This window comes from Carcharhinus amblyrhynchos, chromosome 5 (assembly GCF_965287045.1).
Source record: "Carcharhinus amblyrhynchos chromosome 5, sCarAmb.v2.hapA, whole genome shotgun sequence".
Classification (NCBI taxonomy): domain Eukaryota; kingdom Metazoa; phylum Chordata; class Chondrichthyes; order Carcharhiniformes; family Carcharhinidae; genus Carcharhinus; species Carcharhinus amblyrhynchos.
In genome coordinates, this window is record NC_137328.1 from 103,872,498 (window position 1) to 103,886,638 (window position 14,141).

The window sequence follows — 14,141 nt, forward strand, 5'->3', positions numbered from 1 at the left end:
CCACCACTCTCTGCGTGAAAAACTTCCCTCCTCGATAAATAAATCGGATCAAGCCCTGCATAATTGGGATTGGGGTTTTGTTATTTCAGAGCTGATATGGTGGACGCGCCAAGTAAGTGATCTCACAGGATTCGAGGTTAACTGTTCACCTTGGCTGGACTAACCAGACAGCTTTCCATCCATCAGGTATTCACTGTGGCCTGGCCATGAATACAAATTAAAGTTTTTGGGAAAAAAAGCTCAAACTGCCACAATAATTGGTGTTTACTGGCAGCTAAAATGTCTGCATGTGAAATATCACCTCTGACCATCAGTACAGCAAAGGTGCGGAGACCTTGACTGAGTGGAAGTACAGTAATTGTCAAACACCACTGTATGTGGTTTACTCCAACCTCCACAATCCCAGCTTTAGAATGACATATAAGTCTCCTAAAAGATTGAGTTCCGTACTATTTTCTGATTATTTTCCATCAATTTTCATCATTGTTGTTTCCCACACAGACATAAAAACACAAATTAAAAACAGGAGTAGGGCATTCGGCTCTTCGTTCATTGTGATCATGGCTCATCATCAAATTCAATGTCCTGACCTCCCTTTCTCTCTCATATCCCTTGAGCCCTTTAGCCCCAAGAGCTATATCTAATTTCTTCTTGAAATCACATAACATTTTGGCTTCGGTTACTTTCTGTGGCAGCAAATTCCACACACTCAGCACTCTCTGGGTGAAGAAATTTCTCCTCACCTCAGTTCTAAAAGGTTTATCCCTTATCCTCAGGCTATGACCCCTAACTCTGAAATCTCCCACCATCAGGAACATGGGCGGCATGGTAGGACAGTGGTTAGCACTGCCGCTTCACTGCGCCAGTGACCTGTGTTCAATTCCCAACTTGGGTCACTGTGTGTGGAGTTTGCATATTCTCCTTGTATCTGCATGGGTTTCCTCTGGGTGCTCCGGTTTCCTCCCACAGTCCAAAGATGTGTGGGTTAGGTTGATTGGCCATGCTAAAACTAATCTAGTCCTGAGATGCATAGATTAGAGGGATTATTGGGTAAAGTATGTAGGGATATGGGGGTATGGCATGGGTGGGATGGTGGTCGGTGCAAACTCAATGGGCCAAATGGCCTCCTTCTGTACTGTAAGGTTTCTATGATTTCTTTCTGAATCTGCTCTTTCTAACCCTGTTAGAATTTTATAAGTTTCTATGAGATCTCCTATCACTCTTCTGAACTCACCACTATTATGAGATACTCAATACTTGCACTCAATAGCTTTAATAGCATCTTATAGAGACGTATACGATAATGAAGGGGATGGATAGGGTAGAGGTAGACAGATTCTTCCCACTCAGAAAGGACAACAGGACTAGAGGGCACAGCCTCAAGATAAGGGGGAGGAGTTTAGAATGGAGTTGAGGAGGAACTTCTTCACTCAAAGGGTGGTGAATCTCTGGAATTTTCTGCCCGTTGAAGTGGTGGAGGCTACCTTGCTAAATATTTTTAAGACGCGGGTTGATGGGTTTTTGATAGGAGAGGGGATTAAGGGTTATGGGGAGAGGGCGGGAAAGTGGAACTGAGCCACGACAGATCAGCCATGATCTTATTGAATGATGGGGCAGGCTCGAAGGGCTAGATGGCCTACTCCTGCTCCTATTTCTTATGTTCTTATGTTCTTATGTTAGCACTGCTCCCTCACAGTGCCAGGAACACTGGTTCGATTCCTGGCTTGGCTCACTGTCTGTGTGGGGTTTGCACAATCTTCCCCTGTCTGTGTGGGTTTCCTCCGGATGCTCCCGTTTCCTCCCTGTCTAAATGACATGCCGCTTAAATGCGTTGGCCATGCTAAATTCTCCCTTAGTTTACAGGCACCAGAGTGTGGCAACTAGGGGATTTTCACAGTTACTTTATTGCAGTGTTAATGTAAGCCTACTTGTGACACTAATAACTTAAACAATGAAAAAAGTGACCAGGACAGCCTGCTCCTACAGACCTTTCTGGAAGGAACTGAAATATTCCTGCTGAACAAAGGGAAGATTTTGAATACATGCTCCTCTGGGTGAGGGCAAAGATGAAAAAAAAATCCCTCAGAAATCCAAAAATTGGACTCAATACTTGTGCAGGAAAGTTATAAACTCTGTAATAGTTCTAAATCTATACAGCTGTACCATAAAACACAATAGCTGTACTCAAACAGCTATTGGTTGACCATAAAATTTTTGGTTGACAATAATACATACTTGTGTATAAGCCATAAATTTTATAGACGATTTTTATAGAACAGCTACAGAGTTGAAAGGCCACCTGCAAATGACACCTTCCCACCCAGGAGACTCAATAGCGCCAAAGAGAGCACCACAAAATGCAAATTCCATCAAGACCAAAAATACACTTTGTAACACAACCAAAATACAAAAATAAAATAAGGTGCAAACTTCCCTTTAAAGAAAAAGGAACCACTATAAGCACTGGTTTAGTCAAATAAGCAATATCTTTTGGCGGATGTACAATGGACTGAAGATAAGAAAATAACTTGAATAGGAACTGGGCTGCACGGTGGCGCAGCGGTCAGCACTGCTGCCTGGCAGAGCTAGGAACCCAGATTCGATTCCTGGTTTGGGTCACTGTCGAGGCAGAGTTTTCACATTCTCCCTGTGTCTGCCTGGGGGTGCTCTGGTTTCATCCCACAGTCCAAAGATGTGCAGGTTAGGTGCATTGGCCATGATAAATTGTCCCATTGTATCAGGGAGATTAGCAGGGTAAATGCGCAGGGTTAAGGTGGGATCGTTATTAGTGCAGGCTCGATGGGCCAAATGACCTCATTCTAGGCTGTTGGGATTCTATGAGAAATGGTGAGTGCCAGGAAACTGGAGTGAAATATGTTTGGGGATTAAGACAAATGCAGTGAGAATAACTTGCTTTCTATTTTACCCAATTACTGATTTGCACTTGTATGTTTTCCACCACCCCCTAAAGTTTACCCCCCAACCCTTAACCAACAACCCTTCCAAACTGCTCACCAACAGCACCCCCAATCCCTTACCAATAATCCCCCCAACCCCACTCCCCTAAACCCCCTCCCCCCAGCCCCCCAACCCCTCACCAAAAACCCCCCAACCCCAACCCTTAACCAACAACCCTTTCCAAACTGCTCACCAACAACACCCTCAATCTCTTACCAATAATCCCCCCAACCCCACTCCCCTAACCCGCCTCCGCCCAGCCCCCCAACCCCTCACCAACAACCCCCCAACCCCAACCCTTAACCAACAACCCTTCCAAACTGCTCACCAACAACACCCCCAATCCCTTACCAATAATCCCCCCAACCCCACTCCCCTAACCCGCCTCCGCCCAGCCCCCCAACCCCTCACCAACAACCCCCCAACCCTTAACCAACAACCCTTCCAAACTGCTCACCAACAACACACCCAATCCCTTACCAATAATCCCCCCAACCCCACTCCCCAACCCGCCTCCGCCCAGCCCCCCAACCCCTCACCAACAACCCCCCAACCCCAACCCTTAACCAACAACCCTTCCAAACTGCTCACCAACAACACACCCAATCCCTTACCAATAATCCCCCCAACCCCACTCCCCTAACCCGCCTCCGCCCAGCCCCTCAACCCCTCACCAACAACCCCCCAACCCCAACCCTTAACCAACAACCCTTCCAAACTGCTCACCAACAACATCCCCAATCCCTTACCAATAATCCCCCCAACCCCACTCCCCTAACCCGCCTCCGCCCAGCCCCTCAACCCCTCACCAACAACCCCCCAACCCCAACCCTTAACCAACAACCCTTTCCAAACTGCTCACCAACAACTCCCCCATCCCTTACTAATAATCCCCCCAACCCCACTCCCCAGCCCCCGTCCCCAACCCCCCAACCTCTCACCAACAACCCCCCCCAATTCCTCCAACCCCACTTCCCCAACGCTCCCAACCCCTCACTAACAACCACACCCCGCCCCCCCGTCCCCCCCCACAACCCCACTCCTCCAACCCCTACCCATAAACCTCAACAGAAACCGACAGAATTTAATTCTGATGAACACCCAAAGCATCAATCCATCTTTCACATTCAAAAGTGCATTGAGGGACTGTGCAATTCTGATGTTTTCTGGTTCAGAAAACAGCACTTTGACAATCAGAATTTGCAATAGTTAATTTGTACCAACGCGCAGGCATATACAGTAATTCCTGTCGACTCCCAGAACTCTGAAATTATTGCTGTAACGCTGCCTCAGAAATGACTTCAGTTTTATTTTTATGATGTTGAATCTTACAATGCAAAAACTCTGGTTAACACAGCATAACATAACTCCAGGCGATGTATACCAACAGAATGAGATGTTGCTCGTTAGACTTCTTCGAATTGTTATTTCTTTAATACAAAAAAGCAAACTTCACTAAGCTTAAAGTTTGCCCAAAACTTGCTCTGTGGCCACTTTATTCTCCATGTTTATTAGTATACTCTGAGGGACAGTCAGTAATCTTTTTCCCTTCCGCCGCCAAATACTCACTGTTCATTGCCAAGTCAAATCTTAATTCCTCCAAGCATTAGGAAAACAGCCAGAAATGCTCACTATTTTTCTTTGACTAACTGAACTGCAGATTATTGACCCCCAACTGGCGACGTTGTGTTTCCAAATGGTAACTGCAGCTTTAATTGGAGGGAGATTTCTTTCCAGTGGTATTAAGTGGGTGGACGAGGGGCTGGGGGGGGATGGTATGCGGTAATATCTGTCAGACAAATTTCACAAAATTGTCCACCACTGACAGGCAAAACTTTCTTTATTGGAAAGGCTTTGCAGTTGATGGGAAAATAAGCCTTCAATCAGAACTTGGCGCACAAATCTGCCAATCAGTCTCTTTAATTCCTGAGAGTAAACCACTTGAGCCGTGCAAGTCACACCACCTCTCTGCTCCGCACAAAAATAGTTGGCACTGGCGGCAGGGCACATGTGCAAACCTGAATTCTCCACGCTATATTTATGTGGGATTCTGGGACAGTTCAAAAGATCATAAAGTGTGCTCTGAGCACACACGAACCCAACCCACCCACCATTAGGAGTTGCTGACGTGGTTGGAAAAAAAAATCACCGCACAAGGGAAAAAAAAAGGTCAATGCATTTTCCAGAGCTGTTCAAATACCTGAGGGCATCTGTAAGTAAACTCAGAAAAAAAAATAGCTGCTTTCAATCAACAACATGAATATGGCGCAGAACGCCAACACAGCAAGTTTCACAAGACACACAATCCCAACGTGAGCAGAATAGAAATCACAGTGGCTGTCCAGTGGATTGAGGATGATCATATCACCTCTTTGTCGTATTACTCCAGGATTCCATGTTCCTGCTATAAACCTGCACTAATCTACACACAATGCCTTCAGGGCACATGCAAGTGTTCTTGGCTTTGAATCAATTGCCCATTAATTTTTAATTTGTCCAGACTTTTTAGTTGGTCAGTTTCAGGGGTAGGTCTGGCGGTGGGTTTATTTGCTGGGCAGAGCCGGTTAAGCGTGGGATGTGTGGAGGAATGGGACACGTGATGCCCAAGCGGCTGCCAACAGTTTGGTGGTGGCAGCAGGGTGGGTGGGGAGGAGCTGATGGAGAATAAAAACAGCAGCAGGCAAAGGGAGCTCAACTGCAAAGTTATCCTGACTGTTGCCTTGAGGGATAGAGTGGGATTGGTTGGAGAGATAGAGGTGGCAAAAGTGGATGGGGCTGGCATGGAAGGATTGGTTTGGTCTGGCATGAGAGAGATAGCATCCGGAGGGATGGGGATGGCATGGGAGGGGCAGATAGAATGATAGAATTCCCACAGTACAGAACGAGGCCATTTGGCCCAACAAGTCTGCACCGACCACAATCCCACCCAGGACCCACCCCCATAACCCTATGCATTTACCCTCTAATCCTCCTAGGGGCAATTTAGCATGGCCAATCATCCTAATCCGTACACTTTAGACTGTGGGAGGAAACTGGAGCACCTGGAGGAAACCCACACAGACATGGGGAGAATGTGCAAACTCCACACAAACAGTGACCCAAGCTGGGATTCGAACCTGAGTCCCTGGCTCTGTGAGGCAGCGGTGCTAACAACCGTGCCGCCCAAAAAATGAAATGATGGAATTGGTTAACCGTGGCAAAATAACAGAGATAATTATTTGATAAACATATTATTCAAAAGTTATGACTCTGTGCTAAAAATGAAGATCTGATGGAATTTTCTTGAGACACACTGTCAGGTAAGTTAAAAGAATACATTGCTGTTGGTTTGGGATAGCAACCACAGGATGAGGATAAAATGGGAGTCATGGAAGGAATGGGATGGATGTAGCATGAAAGGATATAGGATGGTATGGGCAGAACAGAATGGGAAAGATGGAATAACATGAGTTGGGAATGGCGTTGGCAGGAGGGGAGGCATGGGAGGGGTGGATGAGATGATCAAATTGGTTAAGAGTGACAAAATGATAGAGGTTAATTTTTTGATAGATCTAAGAACCATTCTTTGTGCTAAAATGATGAATCACTAGTTTTAGAAAAGCTGTGAGGTGAATTGAAAGACTATATCGGCATTGATTCTAAAGGTGAAGAAGATAACTGGTTTGTTTATCCTTTCTTGGGATATGGGTGTCAGTAGCAAGGCCAACACTCGCTGCCATCCCTGATTTCCCAGTGAGCTGATTTCTTTAACCATTGCAGTCCATCTGATGTAGGTACATCCAGAGTGCTGCTGTGAAGAGACTGCCAAGAACAGTGAAGGAATGGGATAGTTCCAGGATGCTGTACGTCTTGGAGGGGAAGGAGAAGGTGCTGGTGTTCCCTTTTACTTACTGTTCTTGTCCTTAAAGGTAGTAAAGGTTGTGGGTTTGCAAGGTTCTGTCGATGGAGCCATGGTGAATTGCTGCAGTGCTTCTTTTATATGGTACATACTGCTGCCAATGCATGTTTGTGGCAGAGAATCCGTCTGACAGGAAAAGGTTTGGAGACAGAAATTGATGTTACTTGTGCTCAATCTTGGGGGATGACGTGTGCAGTTGAGGTTCGAAACTGCACTGTATACAAACCAGATGCTGTTGATGAGGGTGTTAACACGAGACAGTGTTCTTCCTTGGGAAGAGCAGGCGGATGATGACACTAATCATTGTGTAATGCTGACTTGATGCCAGTGGTGGCAGTCTGGAACTCGATGGTCCAGCTATTCCCTCCATTAACCTCATAAAGCAAAACACGCATTCAGCAGCATGAAGGAATCCTCCCACTCAGAACCACTTGAGGGGATCACCAACAGGTTAGGTAATCACTGGAAGCGACTTGGTGTGGCTCCAACAGCCAGGAGAGTTTATTGAACTATAATAACTATCTATACTCTGAGGGTCTGACAGAAATGTCAAACTCTACTCTCTTCCAACCTATCCCTAGGTTAGAGGGATTAGTGGGTATAATATGTTGGGATATGGGGGTAGGGATATGGGGGTAGGGCCTGGGTGGGATTGTGTACGGTGCAGACTCAATGGGCCAAAGGGCCTCCTTCTGCACTGTAGGGTTCTATGATTCTATGATTCTTCTCCCTTACTCCAAGGAAACTCCTCCCAGTCACCAGGATGCGTGCCCTCGCTCCTGATAGGCCCGTCTCCCTGTGCTTCCATTCCATAAGGTCCAGCCCGATCAAGTGGCCTGGAAAGGATCATCACTTAAAGGGTCCATGTTGAACATGGGGTGCCTTCTTCTTTCCACTGAGTTGAAGCTTCAAGTATTAATATGAGTTTAAAGGATACAGAAAGTGCTGCGACAGGTCACGAAGGAGATTTCACTGACGTTCTGCACAAAACAATTCCCCTCAGAGTGCAGCGCAGCTTGGAGAGTGAACAGAGCCCATGCAAACAGGACATGGAAGACTGAGAGGGAAAAGGACACTCGGCAGAAGGTCACATCTGCCCAGGCTGTTCAGCAAACAAATCTCTAAGCAAAGAATAATGTGCAAGGCATTTATACTTCAGCTCTGGCTGCAGGAGGGATAAAGTTCATTGAGGACATTCTTACTTTCTTTTCAATATTTCTTCAACGGATGTGGGCTTCACTGGCAAGACCAGCACTTATTGTCCTTCCCAAATTCTCAACAATGGCCACATCCCAGGGGCTAATGAGAAAAACTTAAGGACGTCCTCATTGGAATCAACTACTTTCTGCATTCACAACTGCAAACTGAGAGTAAATTTAGCTTCCTTAATATCTATCATTAAGATTTACACAGTACATTGCCTCAGTTATTATGTTGAGATAAATGTTTTCCATTTTTGGACACAGGTTTGTGGTGGGCACTGGGGTTTGTGTTTTAAACATGGCCCAGAGGAACTCCTTAAAATGTGTGTTTGTCAGGGACACAGGAACAATGACGTACTCTCGTTCTGACGAGCACTCCTCTTCTTTCACACGCATTAAAAGCTGTGGAACAGCTCGTTGAGATCACCTTGCAAACTAAGTTGACTTTGAAACTTCTGAAAGTCTGCAATGTGCTCAAGTGAATAAAGGAACCCCTTTGTAAAGGTAGTTTAAATATCTTTGCTGGACTAGGAAAATATGTTTCCCAGACTCGGTCATCAGCCATGTATTGTGTGGGAACTATAAGCTGACTTATGAAATTATTTCATTTGGACGTTGCTTGGGAAAGTAAAGTCTTAGTGAGTTCAGGAGAATGAGTAATTTCTGTGTAAATGGTGGATGTGTTTAGTTATTCCTGTTGTAGTTCTCTTTGTCGTGTAATTTCCTTTTCTTTTAAGTTACATAGGAACTAAAAGCAGAAGGAAGTCATTCACACCTTCGAGCCTGTTCTGCCATTCATTTTGATCATGGTTGGTCATCGAATTCAACATCTTGATTCCTCCCCTTCCTCACCGCCCCCCCCCCACCCTTTATCTCTTGATCCTTTTAGCTCCAAGAGGCATATCTAATTTCTTCTTGAAATCAGACAATGTTTTGGCCTCAACTATGTTCTGTGGCTGTGAAGTGTGTTGGGAAGTACTGAGAACACAGAAGGTGCTATATAAATGCAAGTTTATATATTACGTGACAAAAACCATGGTTAAGCAAAATACAAAATGAGGCAGCCAGCGCTCCTATCAGGTTAATCAAGAACAGGCACCAAGTTGGCATGCTACCCGCCAAAGCAGTAACGGGCATGGGCAGGTCATTAACCATGGCGCCCTCCTCCTCCTTCCTCTCCCCCTGCCCTCCAAAAATGGACATGGTGAATTTTTAGCCTTCAGTTTACAGTAAACACACCACAGAAAGTTAAGCCTTGTAATTAACAGTGTAAGTACCTTTTAAACAACACGATTATTGATGATACAACACCCCAGAAATAGCACCATTGAAACTGTGGAGCCTCATTCCTTCAGGTAGTAAGTTGTTCATAGAATCAGATCATAGAATCCCTGTAGCGCAGAAGGAGGCCATTTGGCCCATCACGTCTGCACCAACCACAATGCCAGCCAGACCCTATTTCTGTAATCCCACATACTTACCCGACTAATCTCCCTGATACTGAGATCAATTTAACATGGCCAATCGACTTAACCCGCACATCTTTGGATAGTGGGAGGAAACCTGAGTCCCCAGAGGAAACCCACACAGACGTGAGGAAACTCCACAAAGGCGGTGACCCAAGGCCGGAATTGAACCCAGGTCCCTGGCGCTGTGAAGTAGCAGTGCTAACCACTGTGCCAACATGCCATGGTTCATGGAGATTTTAAAATACTTTCAGTGCCCAGAAACCCAAATTAAAGATTCCATCCCTTTCAATGCAGGTTATGTGGAGCCATGTTGTATTTGTTGCTGCATTCTTACCCAGCGAGGCACAGTGGTGACTGAATGCACTCTGCAGTAATCAATGATAACGTGCGGCTTTTTTTTGCCTTGCAATCTCCGGCAGTCGAGCTTGGACTAACTTCTGCGTTACCCAGGCTTCTATAAGCGCCACCAATATGGTTCACTCTTCAACATGCCTCTTGCAAAGTTCTGCACGTAATCTTATAAACGTACCATCAAAATGCCAAGACTCAAATAGAACACAAATGAGTATCCTAGAAGTGTGTTCCTTATTATTAAAAAGTATCAAGTAGGTCAGCAAAAAAAAACAAAATTGTGATTTTAATGTTTGATTTTTCTGGCATTAATTTCAAGAAAAACGTTGAGGTTTTTGTTTCACAAACTAAACCAAGATTTGTCTTTGTTCAAGTGTTTTGTTTGGGTTGATTTATTTCCATTTGGCCCGAACTGCATGACTCTAACTAAGCCGACTGGTTGGTTGACTCTTGGGCTCAGTAATAAATTACACTGTCCTCTACAGAAAACCGTTCTTTTTTTTAAGCAGTTTGACTTGTGGCTATATATAACAAGATTTGTGGGAGATAAGTATTAATATGTGAACAGGATGTGCACATGGGCATGCAAAAGCAAAAATACAGCCTGAGAACCGATGTTCCAGTATGAAGATTGGTCAACATTTCATAGAATCATAGAATCCCTACAGTGCAAGAAGAGGCTATTCGGCCCATTGAGCCTGCACCAGCAACAATCCCACCCAGGGTCTATCCCTATAACCCCACATATTTGCTTACCCGAAAGAGCCCCCACATATTTGCTTTACTATCCCCACCCAACACTAATGGGTCAATTTAACATGGTCAATCAACTTAGCCAACACAACTTCGGAGTGTGGGAGGAAACTGGAGCGCCCAAAAGAAACCCATGCCGACATGGGGAGAATGTGCAAAACTCCACATAGACAGTCACCCAAGGCTGGAATTGAACTGGGTCCCTGGTTCCTGTGAGGCAGCAGTGATTACCCACATTTATTTACTTATCATGGGTATTTTAATGTGTTCTGGGTTAGATAAATCACCCAGCACTTGGTATGTTTTCTTTCATTCGTTCACTGAGGTTTACAGCATGGAAACAGGCCCTTCAGCCCAATTTGTCCAAGCCGCCCATTGTTTTTTAAACCCCTAAGCTAATCACAATTGCCCGCATTTGGCCCATATCCCTCTATACCCATCTTATCCATGTAACTGTCTAAATGTTTTTTAGAAGACAAAATTGTGCCTGCTTCTACTACTGCCTCTGGCAGCTTGTTCCAGACACTCACTGTCCTGTGTGTGAAAAAATTGCCCCTCTGGACACTTTTGTATCTCTCCCCTCTCACCTTAAACCTACGTCCCCTAGTTTTAGACTCCCCTACTTTTGGGAAAAGATATTGACTATCTAGTTGATCTGTGCCCCTCATTATTTTATAGACCTCTGTAAGATCACCCCTCGGCCTCCTACGCTCCAGAGAAAAAAGTCCCAGTCTATCTAGCCTCTCCTTATAACCCAAGCCATCAAGTCCTGGTAACATCCTAGTAAACCTTTCCCATTGGTTTAATAATATCCTAGTTTAATAATATTCTTTCTATAATAGGGTGACCGGAACTGTACACAGTATTCCAAGTGTGGCCTTACCAATGTCTTGTACAATTTCAACAAGACATCCCAACTCCTGTATTCAATGTTCTGACTGATGAAACCAAGCATGCCGAATGCCTTCTTCACCACTCTGTCCACCTGTGACTCCACTTTCAATGAGCTATGAACATGTACCCCTAGATCTCTTTGTTCTGTAACTCTCGCCAATGCCCTTCCATTAACTGAGTTAGTCCAGCTCTGGTGCAATCTACCAAAATGCATCACCTCACATTTGTCTAAATTAAACTCCATCTGCCATTCGTCGTCAGTCCATTGTCCTAATTGATCAAGATCCTGTTGCAATTGGAGATAACTTTCCTCACCGTCCACTATGTCACCAATCTTGGTGTCGTCTGCAAACTTACTAACCATGCCCCCTATATTCTCATCCGAATCATTAATATAAATAACACGTAACAGTGACCCAGCACTGATCCCTGAGGCACACCGCTGGTCACAGGCCTCCAGTTTGAAAAACAATCCTCTACAACCACCTTCTGGCTTCTGTCAAGAAGCCAATTTTGTATCCATTTAGATATCTCACCCTGGACCCTGTGAGATTTAAACTTGTGCAACAACCTACAATGTGGTGCCTTGTCAAAGGCCTTGCTAAAGTCCACATAGACAACATCAACTGCACTGCCCTCATCTACCTTCTTGGTACCCCTTCAAAAAACTCAATTAAATTTGTGAGACGTGATTTTCCACTCACAAAGCCATGCTGATTGTCCCTAATCAGTCCTTGTGTCTCTAAACGCCTGTAGATCCTGTCTCTCAAAATACCTTCTAACAACTTACCCACCACAGATGTGAGGCTCACTGGCCTGTAGTTCCCAGGCTTTTCCCTGCAGCCTTTTTTAAACAAAGGCACAACATTTGCCACTCTCCAGTCTTCGTGGGACATGGGCATCACTGGCTGGCTAGCATTTATTGCCCATCCCCAGTTGCCTTTGAGAGAGTGGTGGTGAGCTGTCTTCTTAGATCACTGCAGTCCACGTGCTGTAGGTTGACCCACAATACCATTAGGGAGGGAATTCCAGGATTTTGACCCAGTGTCTGCGAGGAAATGATGATATATTTCCAAGTCAGGATGGTGAGTGGCTTGGAGAGGAACTTGCATTTCTACTGCCCTTATCCTTCTAGATGGAAGTGGTCGTGGGTTTGGAAGATGCTGTTTAAGGATCTTTGGTGAATTGCTGCAGTGCAACTTGTAGATAGTACCCACTGAGCGGTGGAGGTGCAGGGAGTAGATGTTTGTGGATGTCAATCAAGCTGGCTGCTTTGTCTTGGGTAGTGTCAAACTTCTTGAGTGTTGTCGGAGCTGCATCCATCCAGGCAAGTGGGGATGATTCCATCACACTCCTGACTTTTGCTTTGTAGATAACGGACAAGCTTTGAGGAGTCAGGAGTTACTCTCTGCAGTATTCCTAGCCTCTGACTTGCTGTTGTATCCACTGTGTTTATGTAGTGAGTCCAATTGATTTTCTGGTCAATGCTAACCCCAAGGATGTAACTCCAATGGATGCTACATTATAGATTGTGAAACGGGCCTGGTTTACATCCATATTTAAAAGGGGAATACCGAGACAGAAGGCAAAGTAAGAAAAAGGTCAAAAAGCTTTAAAGTGGCATTTTAAAACCACTTACTGCCTGAAGGAATGGGTCTCCACAATTTAAATGGTGCCATTTCTGGATTATTGTATTAACAATGACCATGTTGTTTAAAAGGTACTTACACTGTTAATTACAAAACTTAACTTGCTATGATGTGTTCACTGGACAGTGTAGGCTAAGAATTCACCATGCTCCATTTTTGGCCTGGGTTGGGGGTGGTGGGGCTGTGGGGGTGGAGGGGGGCTGGTGTCATGGTTAATGACTTGCCCATGCCAGTTCCTGCTTTGACAACGTAGTGCCTGTTCCTGATTAGCCTGATAGGAGCAATGGTCCAATCAGAGCTTAGACTGCTAGTTGCCCAGGGCTCAGCAGAGGGCCAAGCAAGTGATGCAGTCAGTCTGCCCCTCTTAAAGGCAGTCTGTCCCTCTGGAACCCCAATCAATGGAAAGGAGCTGCTGCTTGGATGACAGAGGCTGGATGTAGGTAGGATCTGCACAAACAGATCTCCAAGGAAAAGGAAGCTGTTAGATTCATGGATGCAGCTCTGGAAGCCGTCTCCATGGAGGAGGGAGGAAATGGTTGAGGATGGTAGACAGGAAGCCCTCAACGACTGCACTCTGATAGGAACTGGAGTATGTAGCCATGTCAATGCCTGCTCCTATTTCATTTGCTCCTGTGTTCATACATTCTAGACCTGAGGATCTGGCAGCAGCTCCACAAGAAGTCTAATGAGGTCACATGGATGGTCAATGTTAGCTAATAGTCTGAATTTTCTGGCATTAACACTGGTGGGACCTTTCAAACCAGCCAATGGCGCACCTTTGCGCCATGTTTCCCAGAGCTGACGGTGCACTCAACTGGAATCCTCATTGACAATGGTGGAGAGAGAAGATGCCACCACCAGCCAATGGTGGCCACCATTACCGCTGAGGATCATGTGGCTTCTACAAATGCACCATAGAAAGCATTCTTTCTGGTTTTGTATCACAGTTTGGAATGTCTCCTGCTCT